This window comes from Mastomys coucha, unplaced genomic scaffold (assembly GCF_008632895.1).
Source record: "Mastomys coucha isolate ucsf_1 unplaced genomic scaffold, UCSF_Mcou_1 pScaffold13, whole genome shotgun sequence".
Taxonomy (NCBI): domain Eukaryota; kingdom Metazoa; phylum Chordata; class Mammalia; order Rodentia; family Muridae; genus Mastomys; species Mastomys coucha.
The window spans coordinates 23,406,615-23,425,574 of record NW_022196895.1 but is presented as its reverse complement, the minus strand read 5'-3'; positions in this window follow the sequence as shown (position 1 = coordinate 23,425,574).

Below are 18,960 nucleotides of genomic sequence, written 5' to 3'. Positions count from 1 at the left end.
TGATGTTGTTCATTTCATAAGAGTGCTCTACTCTTTCTGGAGTTGAGGCTCATTTGACTTTTGCTGAGGGTGTTCCTCAGGGTCCTATGTTCTCCTGTTCTTTGAAGATCATGGTAAAAAATATATGTTTGTTCCCTGCATTTTGAATTTGTTATTTACTTACTTCAACTCTTCCAGTGTGACTCCTGCTGCTATCTGTAAGGGGCTTTCTTCTTCCCAATATTTAAAATCTCTTTGTATGACTTAGAGAGCCATGCAAAATTTCTCTATTGAAATTCAAAACCTTACCAAGCTGACCTCATTTCAAAAGAAGACCAGATCTCTAGCCAGCCAGTTTTATTCAAACCATTCTTTTTCATATTTTGATTTATTTATATAAAAAATATTTCCTTTCCTTTGGATAGTTTGCACCTGCAAGAGAGATTTTACAGTGTTAATGAAAAAGAGGTATGATCATGTCTTTTATTTGCATATTACTTTCTCAGCTGAAAATCCTTTTGCAAACATCATTCCTCATAGTAAAGGTCTGTTAAGGATATTAGGAAAATTGCATATGTCTCCCTCGGCATATACATAGAGACAGGTAGATATTTAAGCAACTGCACACACACACACACACACACACAGAGAGAGAGAGAGAGAGAGAGAGAGAGAGAGAGAGAGAGAGAGAGAGAGAGAGAGGAAGAGGAAGAGCAGTTGAGATTTTGAAGACAAAGTATGCTGATAAAACCATGTAAGTTATTAAATGGTACATGCAAATTTATACATGTTCATAGTAAGTCTTAATTATGATGCCATCTATACCCAACAGCAACTCAAAGCATCTTGTATCTATGCAGCCTTCATTTATGGATTCTCCTACCTTAGACCAAAAGAAAATTCTGGCTTGTCATTCAACCATAACATTTGGTCAAGATTTCTGATTCAGGCATTGGAATAGAAACATGCCTCTAGTTCACCTCTGACCAACTGAAATATTTAAAGGAATCTAGTGGGGCCATTCTGTCAGGATACCACGGTTCCATATGGGTACAGGAGAATGAGGAGTTTACCTTCACTCTTGTTTATTTTGGGGTAATGCCTGGGCTAGCTGACTCCATTTTCTTACTTATAAAAAGAAAAAAATGATTTCACATTGACTTTTCCATTGCTTACTTTCCAATCCTCCCGTTTGAATCCAGTTAGCATTCTTCTTCATCTTCAGTAGAATTCCTATATGAGATTGTTTTATTATAGTTTGCGGTCAGCATATCATAGTGGTTCTATATTTGTTTCCAGAACTGAAGCAAAAAAGTGAGTTCTATCAATCATATTCCTCGACCAAGAATTTAGTACCCATTCTAAGTAGGTTGAGTGTCAGGATCAAGTGAAATGGCATGTAAATATGGGCCTTAGAGATACAAAAAGAATCATAATAAATTTTACTAGAAGTATCCGTAATTAGAAGCTAGGAAAATTCCAAGAAGGGCAGAGGAAGAAAAGGAAAATAGGTTATGTTTCTCACAGGTATCTGATCATACAGGTATCTGCGAGTTGATTTTTTTTAACAATGAGACAAATAGATTACATTTATTTTATTCCTTTCCTTTCCTCCTTCTTCCACTTGTTTTCTTTTACTGTGCTGCACAAACTGACCACAGACTTTCTATATTCCTGCCTCACAATACTGGTGTTAGAAATACAGGCAAATACTATGCCACCTACCTAGCTTTACAATGGTTATTTTTAAATATTCACAAAACAGTCTAGGAATACACAAGTGCTATTACATACACACACACACACACACACACACACACACACACACACACACACATATATATATACACACAAACACACACATATATATATACACATACACATATATATGTCTTTGTTTCTCCAAATATTTCTGAAGACAGGGTCCAGGTTAATAAGTTTATTTTTGTTCCTGTCTATGGATTCATGCCCAATGCTGAAAGCAAGGCTGAATCTCTGTCCTTACAGATTACTTCGCAGGGAACAGCCAAGCAGTTCTTTAGGGATACTATTTAGAAGTTATAATAGTATATTCATTTTTGTTCTCAGCATATCAAAAACTATTAAAAATATAATACATCTGCATATACTGAAATGGCTACTAAAATATTCCATATTGCTAAAGAAAAAAATAGACCATAGTCACAAATACAGACAAATGTGTTTGGTTATGGCATAAAAATTTGCTAGGAGAGTTATAAATATACTTATAGAATGAATCTAAATAATGTGAGTTGAAGTTCAAAACTACATATTTTAACTATTGCATAGTTTTATTTAAATTCCTTCTCTGTCTGTTTGGAGTTACTGCATCGATTCAAATATATACAATAATAATATTATTTTTATGTAATTTCTTAAAGGCTACCATAAGAATGGGAGGGAAGAAGCAAGGCCATAAAAACTGTGTGACAAGGACTTTTAAATTATGTAAACCTTGTCTTATATAATAGTGTTAGTGAACAAATAATCAGTGGGTGAGGAAGATTAGTGGCTGTAATTATTTTAACACTTCCTATTATCTTTATTTTTGCTGCTTGTGACCATTATGTGATGAAGTATCAATATGAAGGAGATGACACAATGTAGAAATGATGCTTAATTGTCAGAAAGGAGGCAGATGCCAGGCCTCCTGCTGGTGATCACACTGAGTTTCACCTGCACTTTGCCAGTATCTCCCTCTTCTTACAACAATACAGGAAAAGAAATTACTAGCCCATCCCTCTTTTCATAGGTGGATGCCTAATCTTACCACTGGGCTTGGAATTATGAAGCGGTCAGTCTGCCTTGTATATATAGTTCCTCAATGCCCAAGGGCCACCCTGAATATAACAGTCACAGTATGTGTATACTGAATAAACAGTTAAATGTCTAAGAAACTTTTGAGAACCATGAGAACCTGTCAACTTGATTCAAATTTCACATTTGTGTTTAATTCTCTATTATGGTCTGAGTAAAACCAAATGGCTTTATCTGTCCAAACTTGGGATCACCAAATTTCATCCTGGACCCTTTTTGTGATATGGTGAATGTATAGTTCCGACTGTCCTGACAATGTGGAATAGACAGACCCCAAACTCAGTGAGCCTGGCTTGCCTCTGCCACCCAAGTGCTAGTATGAAAGGCAGACTCTATCACCTTGGCTAAGCTTTCCAAAGGAAAAACACTGCAGAACATATTTAAAATATTTTTCTATTTTGAATTATTCCTAATTTCATTCACTGAATATACATCTCATAAGAAAAGGATAATGAAACTTTTTAAGATAAGAAGTTCCTGTATGCCTGGCTGTGATGGCGCATGCCATTAATTCCAGCACTTGGGAGGCAGAGGAAGGGGGATTTCTGAGTTCTAGGCCAGGACTACAGAGTGAGTTCCAGGACATCCATGGCTACACAGAGAAACCCTGTATTGAAAAACAAGTTACTATACAATCTGTCATGGCCAAGACATGTCCAATTGAATGGATAGTGTTTGCACATGTCATGAGACACAGTGTGAAGAAGCTCCAAAGCCGTGAATCATACGAGATGGATGATGGCACAAGTGTATCCTCACTTTCCCATTTGCTTTTGCACAAAAGAAATGTGAAAGATAATTCATACAAAAAGCCATGTATTGTCAAATGTGTGGCTGCTCAATGTTTTGTAATTTCACAAAATTATGTGCTTTCCAGAGGTATTAGAGGTATTCACTACTCTTATGGCACCATGCCTCTGCTAAAAGAGTTGCAGCTATACAACAGCACTCATCCTAGAAGAAGGTCCATTCACTCTTGAAGTTACTTATCAATAATAGAACAGTAGATTCGTATCTAGCACTCTGACAAACATGGAATAAAAACAATAGTCATAAGTCCTAAATATTATATATATATATATATACTAGTTTCTGCACTTATATGCATAATATGTATGGATTTATTTCTAAATCTCATGAATACCAAAGAGTCCTCTGTTGAACAGAGTTAATTTCCAAAGTGAAGGGCTAATGAAATCAATGCCGTAGGTTACCATATAGCATTTATATAACACAAGTATTTGCAAAAGGACTCAAGAATAACTCAGTCCTTAATGCCCTCAACAGCCTTTGGAGAGAGTCTCAGCTATCAGTTCCCTTACAAACGAGGAAATGGGGAATTGCAAAGGTTCTTGAGACACCGTATTTCTGATTGGTGGTGACTTGTGATTAAAGCACCAAGTCTTGACTTAGAGGAGTGTCTCTCATACTGTGATTTTAAGGAAAATAAACCTGTGAATCACAAGGAAGAGGCCCAGACTGATGGGGCTTCAGCATCGTATCTTCACCACATCCCAGAGTTGGCTTAAAGCACCTCTGGGCTGCTGAACTCCTTTCAGCAATAAAATAAGTAGGATATTAGGTGCTAAATTCTTCCCCCAAATGGTATTTCTCATTGACTGCAAGTGTATTAAGTTGTTAATTTCCAACAGTAACTTATAGGATAGCATTCCAGCCTCCATAGGTAGATGAATTGATCTAGTCAGAAATGACAACGATAAAATTAACAAATTTGCCAGTAATATGGAGGTAAGTTACATTTGCCAGTTTTTGCACTCTAGGACCAACTCTGCAAAGCACCAGAGCTAAGACATTCATCTTCTCACCTGCACACACTGCACATAGATACCTCTGTTTTAGTTACAAACTTGAAATCACCATAGAAACCAATTAGTATTTATGTTGCTATGACAGATTGCAGAGAAAAGGGGGAACAGGATGTGCTTACTCATTTTTATGCCATCTCAGTGGAGAAGGGATAAAGAGCTGATTCCAGTTTCCAAATTTCCATTGACTTCTCTCACCCTAATTTACATTCACATCTTTCTTTTGCACAAGAAAAACCCTTGATGGCAAAGTATCTCTATGTATTTAGAGTAAACTCTACAGTTGTTAGTAGTGTCAAAGGAAATAAGAAGAAATAAATCATTATATCTCTGGCATGCTGTTGACTATAGGATCTTTCTGCCCAAACAGCTGTAGAATTTAAAAATCTAAACTTCTATATGCCACCTTCGAAAACATTTTTACTTTAAAAACACATACTCATTTGTGACGTTTAATAGAGCAGAGAAAAGCAATTCTATAATTATATTTATTTATATTTTGTTTGCATTTTAGCCTCCTTGCTGCGCCTTTAAATATCCTACCAAACAAAAGAATATCTCCCCATGTAAAGAGAATCGGCAACCTTCACTTAAAGCCTTTCTCCAAACCACAGACAGTAACAGAAAGACTGAAAGAGACCAGAACCAATGGCTCTAAGGTTATAAACTAGAACCAGGAGTTGATCCTTGGAGTCAAGGTGAAAGAACTCAGAGTTTGACTCTCTTGAATTACCAACTATTTACATAGAGCAATTATGTTCTGAATAAAGTGTCTATAACTATCGAGGACACATGCCTCACTCCTGTCCCATGCTTTCGATTGAGTTGTTTACTTTCTTTAAAGCTCTTGGGATATTCTCTATGGAGAAGAAAGTGGGTGGTGAAAACTGACGTAGTGATGTGTAAATGCTTCCAGAATGAAGGTTCTGCCTCTAAGCTCCCATAACTGCATGGCATCCAGAACTCACAACATAACCAGTCACCAAAGGGATTTAAGAAAATCTCCTGCAAGTAGCACAAATTCTCCCAGGTTCATTCTGAAACAGTTCAGCACCCTTTAAAATTAATGAAATCCACTAAAAGACTCAATCTGAGAAGCTAAGTATCTATGTAGTTGGGATAAATTGAGTAAAGAATGAAAATCTCCCTTCCATCCAATTTGTTGCAGACTGTTTTAATGGCAAGTAAATGGTAAGAAGCCTGTTCGTAGACCAGAGAGGAAATGGAACAATCTCTTTCGTCTGGTCTGTTTCAGTCTCTTTATGACAAATTATAATAATCAGTCAAATAAATTGAAAACTCCTTAGATCTCAGTAAATGCCCTAGATGCTCCCACCAGCAGACCCAGCAAGAAGTGCAACATCACACATACCTGTATACTGCTTTCCTTGCATTCATAAACAGCTGGGGCTCAATCTTTCCCATGGACAGTTCTTTGTTTAGACTGAGCTCTATCAGCAGCTCCATGTCCACACCTTTGCATTTCCTCCCTGTCCTCTCCATTGCTCTGTCTATAATAGCATCTGTGTAAACATCGACTCCTATTTAGTAAATGTCCACCAGTGCCAAAAGAACACCGCCAATAAACACACCCAGAACAAATTAAATAAAAATGGCAGACAACTATAAATACTGTTATTGTGCTGGTTAATTGTTGATCAATTTCTTTTTTTCCACTTTTCTTCTGATGCACAGAGACACTTGTAAGTTTTCCACCTCACTATATGGACACTTTGATTTTCTCCTCTCATAGAATAGTCATTTCTCAAAGGAGGAACAATAGACAGAGCATAAGGTATTTGTCCTTTACACTTATTTTATAACACACATTATAAAATGGTTTAATTTCAGTGCTTCACACAATTTCAGGAAAAAAAATCCTAAATATTTTAAATGTTAGATTTACCTGAGGGTTTATTTTTTGTAGTAATTAATCATGTCTTAAAGACTCGGATTCTATTTCATAGGCCAAGAAGTTCAGTTCTAGAATAATTACTTTAAAATCCCCAGTGAGAAAAATGCAATGAAAGCATGTAAAGATACTTATAGAAGAATGAAAGCCATTATCTATCTATGAAAATTCATCTACACCTATTATAAAATTAAGCCCAGCCAAATTAACTAAGAATAATAAAAAAATAATACCAATACTTTAATACTAGGAGTTTATAGTGTTATATACATGACATATGAAAAAATGCATGGTCTTACTTTAGAAACTGAAAATCAACTTGGGTGTGCACTCCAAAAGGATAAAAGGTTTTAAGAGATGAACCCTACTGAATTCAGATAAGTTAACAAGTACAATGTACCTGTAAGGACTGAAGAACAAGAGAGTGTGAGCATTAAGTACATACAAGCTCAGAGGTGAGAAAACCATTTCAGTTGGGGAGTCTTCAATCCACTGATCCTTTACAAGCATTTTTGAAAATTGGACCATGTACTCCCTCCGGGAGAACTTTGTGGAAGAGAGAGGATTAGAGTTCAGATTCTTGGAACATACATTGAACATACTAGGAGCTTGAAAATCATCCCAGGCTGCCTTGTACAATTGCTTAGGTTTGAGAAAAGTATGAATAATGCGAAAATGGGATAATATGAGATATAATTTACAAATCAACATATACAATGGTTTGTTGCACATATGTGAAGAATTTAAATATTGTGATAATTGATGGAGCTTTTGTAGCTTAAGTTTAAAGAGTAAAAAGCACCTAACATTGTGAGAATTAATAGATTTATTATTGCTTATTTGAGTTCAAGATCGCATGCTCATGTGCGTTATATCACAGTCTTGATGCGTTTCTTGTTATTGTTTTGAGACAGAGTGCTAAGTAGTCAGGTTGGCATTAAAGTCACTATAAGGCTGGGAATAACCTTTGCATCCTGCACTTCTGAGGGGCTGGGACTGTAGATGTGGATCATCACACCTCTTATGTGAGACTGGGACTTAAACACCTGGTTCATGGCTGCTACGCTATTTATTGAGCTCCATCCCTAGGCTTAGTGTCTGTATTCACTGCTGACCTCTGGCACTTTTAAAAGCAGGTCATAAATTCTGTGATGACAGTAGCAATACCTCTGTGTCTTGATAATCGGCCCTATGACAGCCTTTGAATCTGACAAATGATACTTGCAATTAATTGCTCTGTCATTAGTCCAGCCATTCTTTCCTTCCTGGAAATTTAAAGCATTACTAACAATCACTTGAAGCTTTAAAAAGCCACACTTCTAACACAACGAGAGTAGCTACAGGCTTCTTATTAGACTTTAGCTCGCTTATTGAGAATTCATTCCTTCAACTTCATATTTTGCTAAGCAGTGCTAAACAAATATAGCTAAATGGTGAAAGTTCTGGGTCTAAACTACTCTACTCATAATTCCTCAGAGGCAGGGAATTACATGGTGTAAACTTAAAGCTATCACCTATATAATGGGAAGACTCAACAGCTATCTGTGTCTGAGAAACCTGGGAAAAATTATCAGAAGTCACTGAAACAGCAACTATTATCACTGTTTTCTGGCCTACAGAGGTATTAGAATTCTTTTTGTAATGAAGGAATACACTGATTGAACATTATTTATTTTGTACTAATGTTTTGTGTAGAATTAATAACCTGCAGTTTCAAGACAGCAGGATTCAAGACAGGAAAAAAGCAGAGACAGAAATGGAAAGAAAATTTAATAAGCAGTGCTGAACTATATCTCAGAGTCCATGCCTGGGGTCAGCTCCCACCCTTGGTGAATCTGACACAGTTTGAAGATGAAAACACGTTCTTTGTTTCAGAAATCCCCAAGGACATTTGAATTTGGAGTTTCTTTTAAAGTTGTTTTGAATGCATTATAGTGTGTGTGTGTGTGTGTGTGTGTTTGCCTGTATTTTTGGCATTCTGAGAAATTTAAAGTAAACCTTAGTGCCTTTTCTCTCTTTATTTTCTTTATTTCTTTTGAATTTGTTTTGAAATTTTCTGTGATATTTTAGATGTGATGGAAGGAAATATAAGCTATTTGGCTGCTATTCTAGTGGCCTTATCAGTCAATCTGAAGACAGATATATTTTTTTGTCATGGAAATCTTTAAGATCAAAATTTAAGAACTGTTCAACTTTTTATATCTTACCAAAGTAGTGTTTTAAATCTTTGCTAAAAATGAAGTTCATTTCTAGAACTTAAGAATGTCTCAAATTAATACTCTGACACTAAATAAGCAGCCTCAATGTCTGATTAAAAAGTGTAGCCTTTTTAATCCAGAGAAAAAGTTAGGTTTTCTTTTGAAATCAAATAATCACATATAAAATTATCTATTGCACATCTTCTGAGGTCTTAGACTGGATTTGCATATATGAGAAACAAGGGGGAAACAAAGACTAATAATATTGATTACTTGTAGAAGAAACTTTGGACCCAGAAGTTTTCCTGGGTCTATGCTAGGGAACTCAAGATAAGACGTAGAAACTGGAAGTCACTTTCTCTTCTCTACTTAGGTACAGGAGCAGAAGGACTTCAAATCTCTTCCTGTAAATCTCTTGCCATGTTTCATAATTCATAAGTAGCAGTCAGTGTGTGCAGATGAACCAAGACCCTAGCTAGCACCTCAAATCATTATTCACTACCCTCTCTTGCCCATTGAAACTCTGATGACAAATTGTGAGCATGTGCAGAGGTGCTCAGGCCCCTAACCAGGAATTTATCAGGGGTTCACCTCATCTTTTTGACACTATACATTCTTCCTTTGACCAAAGGTTATGAGCATTGTCCCCCCTACATCCTTTCTGATTAGAATTAAACCCTGCTTCCCAGAGTTCTCATGGCTTCTATTTTTTTATTTACATTTACATCATGTTTCTTCTTGCTTTTCTCATGGCTTGGCTTTTACTTCCTACATTTACTGCTTCACTTTTTACCCTTTCTATAACCCTATCTAAGCTTCAATCCCAAACTTTTGACTCTTCCTTCACTCTCAGCTTTCCCTCATAGTCCCATTAAAAGAGCTAGTAAGCGTTGTTAACAATTATGACTTTGACTTACCTATATCCACAATCTGGTCAGGTCTTATGCCTATTTGCTACATTATGAACCACAGGGACACCTTCTTGACAGGAATCAACTTGATGGCTATAGCACAACCCAGTAGATAGTCTCCAATTTATGTGAACAGTACAATTCTGATAACATTTATTTAAGTAGAAAATGTTTATGCCACACTTTCTCTGTGAGTCTTTAGTGATGTCCTGAGTATACTTTTGGAAAGCATAGGTCTTCAAGTTTTCCTTTTCATCTTATCTTCACCATGTGGGCCATTTGCAGACAATACTAAGCCTCTTTACATCATCTAGAGATAGCAGGTCTTCTCATGCCATGCCTGCCTGCCTTATATTTCTCTGTCTATAATAGTGTTACAGAATTCTGAATTCTACACTTCCTCAGTTTAACTATGTATTAATGGACATAGGGATTTGACCTCTCTTTCACTACCCATGCTGCGGCTTGAACCTGTTCTTCCCGTGTATGTTTTTTACAGCATCCCAGGCACCCACTAGCAGGACTCACATTCTTCTCTCATAACTCATTTACTAGTATTTTCTCCTCTATATTATGGTAACTTGGAGGTCCATCATAGCATCTTGCATGCAACAGAAAGGACAATGGCTACTCACCCAAGAACTGTGGGTCTAGTAGACACAGAGCTTTATATCTAAATTCCAGAGCTGTGTGGCACTCTTCTCAAGAGGAGTTAAACTACCTCTTAGTTATAAGCTTTATTCATGATGGAGGTTTGTCTTGCTCATCAGTCAATCACAAGTCAGTAGAACCTGGAAAGAAGGATTGCTCAAAAGCAGATGTGAAAAAATTAATTCCAAATCTTCTTTTTGTGTTGGTCTTGTCCTGAGTGTTCCATGAAATTCTATGTAGGAAGCATCCTTACAAGAAGGATTCTAAGTAGTGATATATAGAAGTAAATCCCCACCACTGAGTCAGCCAGGTCCCTTTCTTGTCTTCTGAGGATGCCCACAGTTGAGCACAGAGCTATTTACGTGTACTAAGAACTTACAAGCCGTATCTTCTAGTGTGTTTCTTTTTGATAGGATGATAGTTAGTCTGTGTCTATCTCCATACCTCAAGCTCATTCCTGTACTTCTTCCGGCAGTACAGGTTTGAGTGTGAAGTCCCCTCACAGGCTCATGCTTTAAATGAATGCTTTCTAGTCGGTGGTACCATTTGGGAGATTATGGAAGGAGCTGTGGGTATGTCTTGTTGGTGGATGTAAGTCACTTGTGTTAAGCTGTTGAAAATTCTCTAGGTTCTGATTTTGGTTGTCTGCTTTCCTTTCCATCTGGATGTGAATAGTCCATTTCACATTCTGCTCCCTCACAATGGACTGAAAACAAGGCAAAATAAATGTTTCCTCTGTTTCTACAAATAATATAGTGCCATCAACGTGAATATCCCTCGTGCAGTGCATGCCACCCTGGTGAAAAATAGAAGAGCTACAGGGCAAGAAGATTTATTTTGTGGCCAGAGATGCCCTTATGAAAAGATTTAATCCATTCTGTATAGTCCTTTCAGAACTTCCCACCTCATATGAAGTGTAACATTCTACAAGATCCACACCACAAGGAACTCACATTATTTCTACTTGAAAAATAACCTCCTTGGGAGGTTCAGCCAGCAATTGATCAATGCAGATGTGGATGCTTGGAGCCAACTATCAGACTGAGCTCAGGGACCCTGGTGAGGGAGCTGGCGGGAGGACTAGAGGAGCTGATGGGGATTGCAACCCCATAGGAAGAACATCCTAACCATCCAGTGTTCCCAGGGACTAGACCTCTGACCAAGGAGTGTACAGGGAGTGATCCATGGCTCTGGATACATAAGAACCAGAGGATGGCCTTGTCTGACATCAATGGTTTGATACCCCAATATAGGAGGATGCTGGAGAGGGTGCAGTGGGTGGGGGAGCACCCTTATCTCTATAAGGAGAGGGAGGAGAGGGAGGTTGTGGGATGGGGAGGATTGAGGGGAGGTAACTGAAAAGCAGGATATCCTTTGAAATGTAAAAGAAAAGAATGATTAATACAAATAAATTTTAAAAAATGAAAAGCAACCAGTCTGTACAGGTGTCTGTTAACTTCCTTTATTTTTCTTATTAATTTTTTGAAATTCTATACTTTATGTAGATAATGCTAAATAAAGATATATGCTGTAAAATTAAAGATGAGAAAAAAAGAACTCACAATTAAAACTACAGAGAGCTCAGATAGATTTGGCAGTGAGAAAAAAATTGAATGAGAAATTATTTATCTTGATTCAAGCCTGAATGAAAGAATACAGCCAAAAATGATCCTGGAAATGATCTAATAAACAACTACAGCAGGCCTATATGCCAGACATTGGGGCTGAATTTGGACAAGGTCCAAAATAAAGCAATTAACATAAAAGAAATGAAGTAGCTCTCAGTGTATTGAAAGAAAAGATTTGACTTAAAGGTTTACCATAAAGTCCAGGCCCTTAAGCTGACAAGCATTCACCTATCAAGAAACTCAGTGTCAGAGAATGAATTGTGCTTGTGGACAGCTTTGCTGTAATAATACCAACCATAGCAAGAAAGGAAAAGACAGATGGACCTAACTTCTCAGCCTTTTACCATCTTTCCTCCTGGTTCCTCTTGCTTATTTTGAACATCGACAAAATGGCACAGTGGTTATCATAGATCTTTGCATAGCATTGATTCTAGCTTGTGCTGCAACAAGCCTGCTGCTGGGTAGTCACCTGTATTCCTAGCTCCAACCTGCCTCTTCCTCTGTGCCTTCAATCTTGCATATCTCTGAGATGAACATTTATCTTACTTTGCATCCACAATCCCTCTCCCTTGTCAGTCTAGCAGGTGTTCTTTTCAGATTGCTTTCGTTCCTCATTACTCATCTCGAGCCCTTTCTACTTTTGTGTCCATTTTTACGCTTTCCCCTTTCCTGATATGTACCCCAAGCATCAAGTCTCTCCATTTCTCAGAAATGTTTGGTATTATTTGTCTACAGTTATTTCCTCAGCTCAAGAAGGCCTTAGAAAATACACCTGCTCAGCTTTCTTTCTTTCTAAGGGCATGCATGTTCTCTATGCTTAGAAGTAGGAAATCAGGACTGTGTGGTTTTTACTGTTGTTTGTTTGTTTTCATTTCTGTTTTCACTCTTGCTCAAAGACTGATGAAACCATCCTTCTTTTTTGACCATCTTAGGCTTTAAATGGTATCCCTTCCTCTTTCTTTTCAGAAATAAGTTCAATTAAAAGGCTTTTGAAGCTCAGTGTCTTTAATTCTGCAACCAAAATATTAAGAAGTTCTGGTCCCTTTAGGATGCATTGGCTTGTCACCACTTGCTGGTGTGGAGAATACCACAGAAGAATTTAAGCAAATCTGTAAATTTAATTTTACGCACACTTAAAATAGATTGTCATGGAGATGGTAAGAAGATAGTCCCTTTTTATTTCCAAAGTAAGTTCAAGCCTCCGCACAACAGGTATTCCTGTTGTACCAGCAACTGTGAAGGTGTGGAAGACTTGCCAGTCACATCTAGACCTGGAGGAAGGCCAGTGTCCTTGCAGAGGCATGCATGTGATGAAGGCCTCCAAGTCTGAACTGTTCCATTTTCCACCGTCCTCCAAGTGGTTAATAACAACAAAAATAGCTGAGGTAACTTACATGTCATATACCACCATTTCAGGGAACACAGAAGGCACTTGTTTCCAAAGGAAAACGGTTAGAAAGAAACTTAGAGAAGAGTGTAGGTCCCTTTATCCCCAAACATTTTCACTTCAGGCAAATCTCTTCATTTGTGTGTTATTGTGTTGTGGAGGCTGGAAGTTTAAGCTGTATTTATTATCCATTCTGTCATTATAAAATGTTGAAAACTAGTTAAATAAAGCATTATGTATATTCTAAAAATCAAGACAAATTGTCTGCCCTTCCTACCTATGGATATTTTTATAACAATGTGATAAATATAAATATATATATGACATATATGTATATTGGTGTATATGTGTATGCATACATATAGAACATTATACTATGTTCTGTAGAATTTATAACATTTGTAAGAAAAGATGAAGACGGGGGAAAGCAGGTTCAGAGAGGAGAAACATGAATGGATTTCTCAACCTCATAGCGACAGCAGTCTGCTACAGAGCTTCCAAAGACCGTGTGTCTTTATATCCATTTTTAATTGGGAGGTTTACTTTCCTGTTTGACCAAATGCTATAATAGTGCTCTCATCTTGTAAACTCTATTTCCTGTCTTTTGATATAAATGTATGCAGTAGCATGAACTGACTGAGCACAAAGTTCTCTCTATTTTAAAGTAAAGATTTCCAATTATTTTTCCCTCTTCTGTAGGTGTAAGTAAATATTCAGGGGTGGAGTGGAAGCAGTTCATCCATAGCCTGCTTCTGGAATGAGCTTCTCATCATTCAGGATTTCTGCCTGCATTATGTAGTATCACCTCCACCCCAGGCCCTTTCTATTCCTTCGTATTGCTATTAGCAATTGATTTTGTTGATGTAAGAATATGATTTCAAAAGGCATTCCTCTTCCTAGCCAATATCTCTGTGAGTTCAGATTTCCCAGGTAGTAACTTGCTTCAGAGCTGGGGTTTATATACTAGGTGGTTTGATTTACAGCTAGTGTATAACACTTTAAAAAGGCTCCTTCCCAATTTCTTGCACATTAGCACACAGTGTTTAGGTTCCTATTGATGAGAGTACACACACACACACACACACACACACACACACACACACACACACACATGCACATGCATATTGAGAGAAGTTCTGACTAAGTAGGCTAGACAGCATTGATTCCTAAAATTATTCTTGCCTCTGCTTTCCAAAGTATGATATCAGGTAGGTACCAGCATACCTGGCTAAGTCATTCAGATCTCACCAGATTAATCAATCCAACAAAACCTTTTCTTGCTGTCGTCATTCTTCAATTGACTATCAGAATGCTTTAGTTTTTACAAAAATAATACATTTGGTCAAAATTCATTACAGTATATGAATGGACCTGAGTCCAGCTTTCTTTGAAATGTTGACAGGATATATGCTTCAGTTGCTTGTTTGTTTGTTTGTTTTTAATTTTTAGTGTGATCATTTATTTATCTCTAAGGTTTATGGGACAGTGAGCTTTGCTCTTCTGTTCTCAGACTCCTTTTCTCATCAGACTTAGTCTCAGGAAGATCATTCCCTATAACACATCTGAGAAGTTGGTGAGGTGCATGTGGATTCATAGAAACTTCTGTTCAATCTAAAATTTCAGTCTCTGAAAATGCTGTTTTATAAGCTCGGGCCCTTCCTTCCAAAGCTGGAGGGTGATCATTTTCCCTTCCCTCTTCAGGTGAATGCTTTCTTTTTCCAACCAGCAAGAGTTGAGTGGCAGAGCAGAAAATGGGTGAGCAGTAAGCGTGGGGCATTTTACTGTTGTTCCTTTACTCTGTATAAGGCATAGACACTATCCTAGATTATGCTGTCCTTTTGGACACTAGAGTCCACTCTTCAGACTTCCTTCATGGAATTCTGTTCCCAGATAGGAAAAGTATACTAATAATTTCTTTAAAACATACACATGAAGGTTATATGAATTTATGGATATAAATTAAACTATTCATAAAAGAAACACACACAAACTAACAACACACACACACACACGCACACACACACACACACAGACACACACACACACAGAGTATTAGAAGCTTGACCAGTGAATAAGAGACCTTACTGCCCAAGCATGAAAGCCTGAGTTTAATAAAAACAAAGAAGAAACTATGCCCCCAAAAGCAGTAGACCTGGTTATGACTGTAACTTCAGCGTTGTGGAAGAGAAAGAAAAAGTCGCATTGTTGGAGCTACTGGACACCAACAAATCTCCAGGTACAATAAGAAATATGTCATTAAGGAAATATGAAGAGATCCATAGAATAAGTTACCTGCTATCCTTTTCTAGTCTCTGTCCATGTTCACCTGTACATGTACTAACATATAGACACACACATACACACACATAAACACATATGCACACATGTACAGATACTACATACACTCATACACTTAGATACACATATATACATAAACACAAGGAGATAGATAAAACTACATATACATGCATATACATACATATATATACATATATATGTACATATGTATATATATGTATGTATATATATGTATATATGTATGTATATGTGTATATATATGTGTATATATGTATATATTTGTATGTATATATATGTGTATGTGTATATATATATATATATTTATATGAGTGAAAAATGTCTCACTGTGAAAATCCTTATGAGGGACTGAGTTCTAAGTCCTGGTTCGTAGAACATAGTGTCATTTAGCACAAATAGCTGGATCCTGGGAATTTTTTGCCAGCTAATCTACACAAAACAATTAATATTAATGATGATAAAAGATATCACAGAAATACAAGCATGGATGAGTGCACTCATATACATATGAACATGCATGCAAACACACACACACACACACACACACACACACACACTCACATACACACACACAATGCACTTAATGTTATATGTGTTCAATAAAGCTTTAAAATTGTAGCTAAAATAGTTTCCAAAAAACATACTGAGAGCCCATTTGTGTTTTAATTGTTTGGGAAGACTGATCATAGGAGGATATTTTATGGAGTTCAGAACAGTTTATTCACTCACATTTTCTAAAATAGTTCTTTTAATCCACAATACTGACAAAACAGCTATTTCACTTTTCGGCTTTGTTAAATAATGAAAGCTATTACCAAAGAGCACCCAGAGGTACCTGTGTACTACTTACCAACAAATATATTCTACCCAAAAGATTCTGCTTGCCAGGCATATGAATATATTGGTTGTTTCTACCCTATTCTTTTCTCTATTTTTAAAAATGTATTTATTTATTATATGTAAGTACCTGTAGCTGTCTTCAGACACTCCAGAAGAGGGCATCTGATCTTGTTAAGGATGGTTGTGGGCCACCATGTGGTTGCTGGGATTTGAACTCAGGACCTTTGGAAGAGCAGTCAGTGAGTGCTCTTAACCACTGAGCCATCTCTCCAGCCCTCCCCCCCATTCTTAAAACTATAACTTTTACATACTTGGCCACCTCTGCAAAAATATGGAACAGACAAATTTACATAGAATTAATTCATCAACACACATGTGTGTTTTTTACACTGATAGCAATAATACCAGTAATATAAAGAATAGCTACTTGAAATTCTGACATATTATTGTTCATTTAGTTTTCTCTATTTATTTAAAATATTACCTTATTTTTATTGTTACTAGCATTGTTACAATTTACAGTACATTTTAATTATTTAATTATTTAAAAATTTGCTTCATTTAATCTAATATTATATACATACTATTTTATAGTTGACTTCAACAGCTTTTTACATATTCTGATGTCCATGATTTGCTCATTAAAATTATTATGCACATTTCTTTAAATATATATTTATTGCTGAATTTGGTTTTAGTGCTTTTTGTCAACATCTGGTTTCCATTCGTATATGCCAATCATCTCCTCAATTCAGGCAGGGTGGAATAGGTGCCTTTGCAGAATACTTTAAATAAAAATCGAGGTCATGCTAATAATAATTAAAAAAATACACATTTTCATTTGCAAGATATGAAACTGTGATCTCCCTTTCATAATAATTATGATATTGTAAGAATAAATTCTACACGTAGAAATTTAAAAATAACTCTTTGACATAAAGACTTGTTAAAACATCCACAAAAGCCTCTACTTTGTTGGTTGGGCAGGGGGTCGGGGGTGAGTTTAGTGACTGGCTTGAATATAACTATTACAGTTCAGAATTAGTACATTCAGTGTTGGCCTCCCTTCAGGATTGGCTGTAAACAGCACTGCATCCCTGCAGGCAACTGATTTTGCCACAAAACCATGGATTAGTCAGAATTTGATTACTATGTACAAAGGTTATGTGGTGAATAAAATAGTGAATGCTGCTAAATTGTTGTTGTCCTCAATTCAGAAGAACACACAAGTAGCAGGTCGACAGCTTCTGAGGTACAGGGCTTGTGCACCATGTCCCCAGAGGAAGCCTGAATGGCAAAAGTCTCTGAGGATGTGGGTTTGCTCTCTAAATTTTGCATTAATCCTGTTCGTATTTGTTTTTTTTGACCACCAAATCAAATCAAATAATAATAACAATGGGGCCAGACTCTCCTTATTTTAAGCTCTCTAGAGATAAATTATTTATTCTCCATGAACTTTTTCCAACTCAGTTCCACAGAAACACAGAGCTAAGGAGCAAGGGAGTAGACCCTAATTCATATTTATGCATATTTAGAAAATTACACTGTTCCCTGAAGAACAAAACACAATTGATTTTGTCTTGGAGCATAATACTAATGTATGCTTACCATCCTTTTGGGAATAGTTACTATTTTTGTTGAAATAAACACACAAAAATTAAGTAATTTTAACAAATTCATCTTGTAAGATAATTATACCTTTAAAGCAATCATCTTTAGAGACTAAGTAGTAAATTTTTAATATTTTATGTCACAAAATTTCAGAAAATTACAAAAAAGAGAATGAAAATTCAAGAAACTACATGTTATTTGCTTACTTATATACTTATCTTTTTGGTAGAGTAGGCTGTCTGGGATGGAGAAATCTCTTCTCGGGCAGGATTAGGATGACATTTGTAGATGGTGCTTTCTCTTTCTGGACAAACCAGATATGATATGTTTGTTAACTAAATAATGGACATAGTGTTTTCTTTTTTCACATCTTATTTTATTATGCATTTAGAACCCGCCCTCATGTGTTTGTCTCTTTGTGTGTGTGTGTATGTGTGTGTGTGTGTGTGTGTGTGTGTGTGTGTGTGTGTGCATGGATATGCTTAAGCTGGAGGATCGTTTCAGATAACTTTCCTAAATTCCTGTCTACCCTGTTTTTGGTTTTGGTTTTTTTGTTGTTTTTTTTTTTGTTTTTTGGTTTTCTTTGTCTTTTTGTTTGTGTGTTTGTTTTCTTTTTTAGATGGGGCCTCTCACTAGCTTAAACTCCTTGCATTGTCAGGAGTCTCAGTGATTCTTCTGCTTAGATGTCTTTGGGCTGCCCATTTTCTTTCCTTTGTTTTTCCATTTTCCTTTTACTTTGGAGATTATAGTATGTCATTTATCCTTCCTTTTACTCTCTCCAAATCTTCCTATATACTCCTCCTGTTGGCTTTTAAATTCATGCCCTGTTTTTCATTGATTGTTTCTGCATGTATATATATATA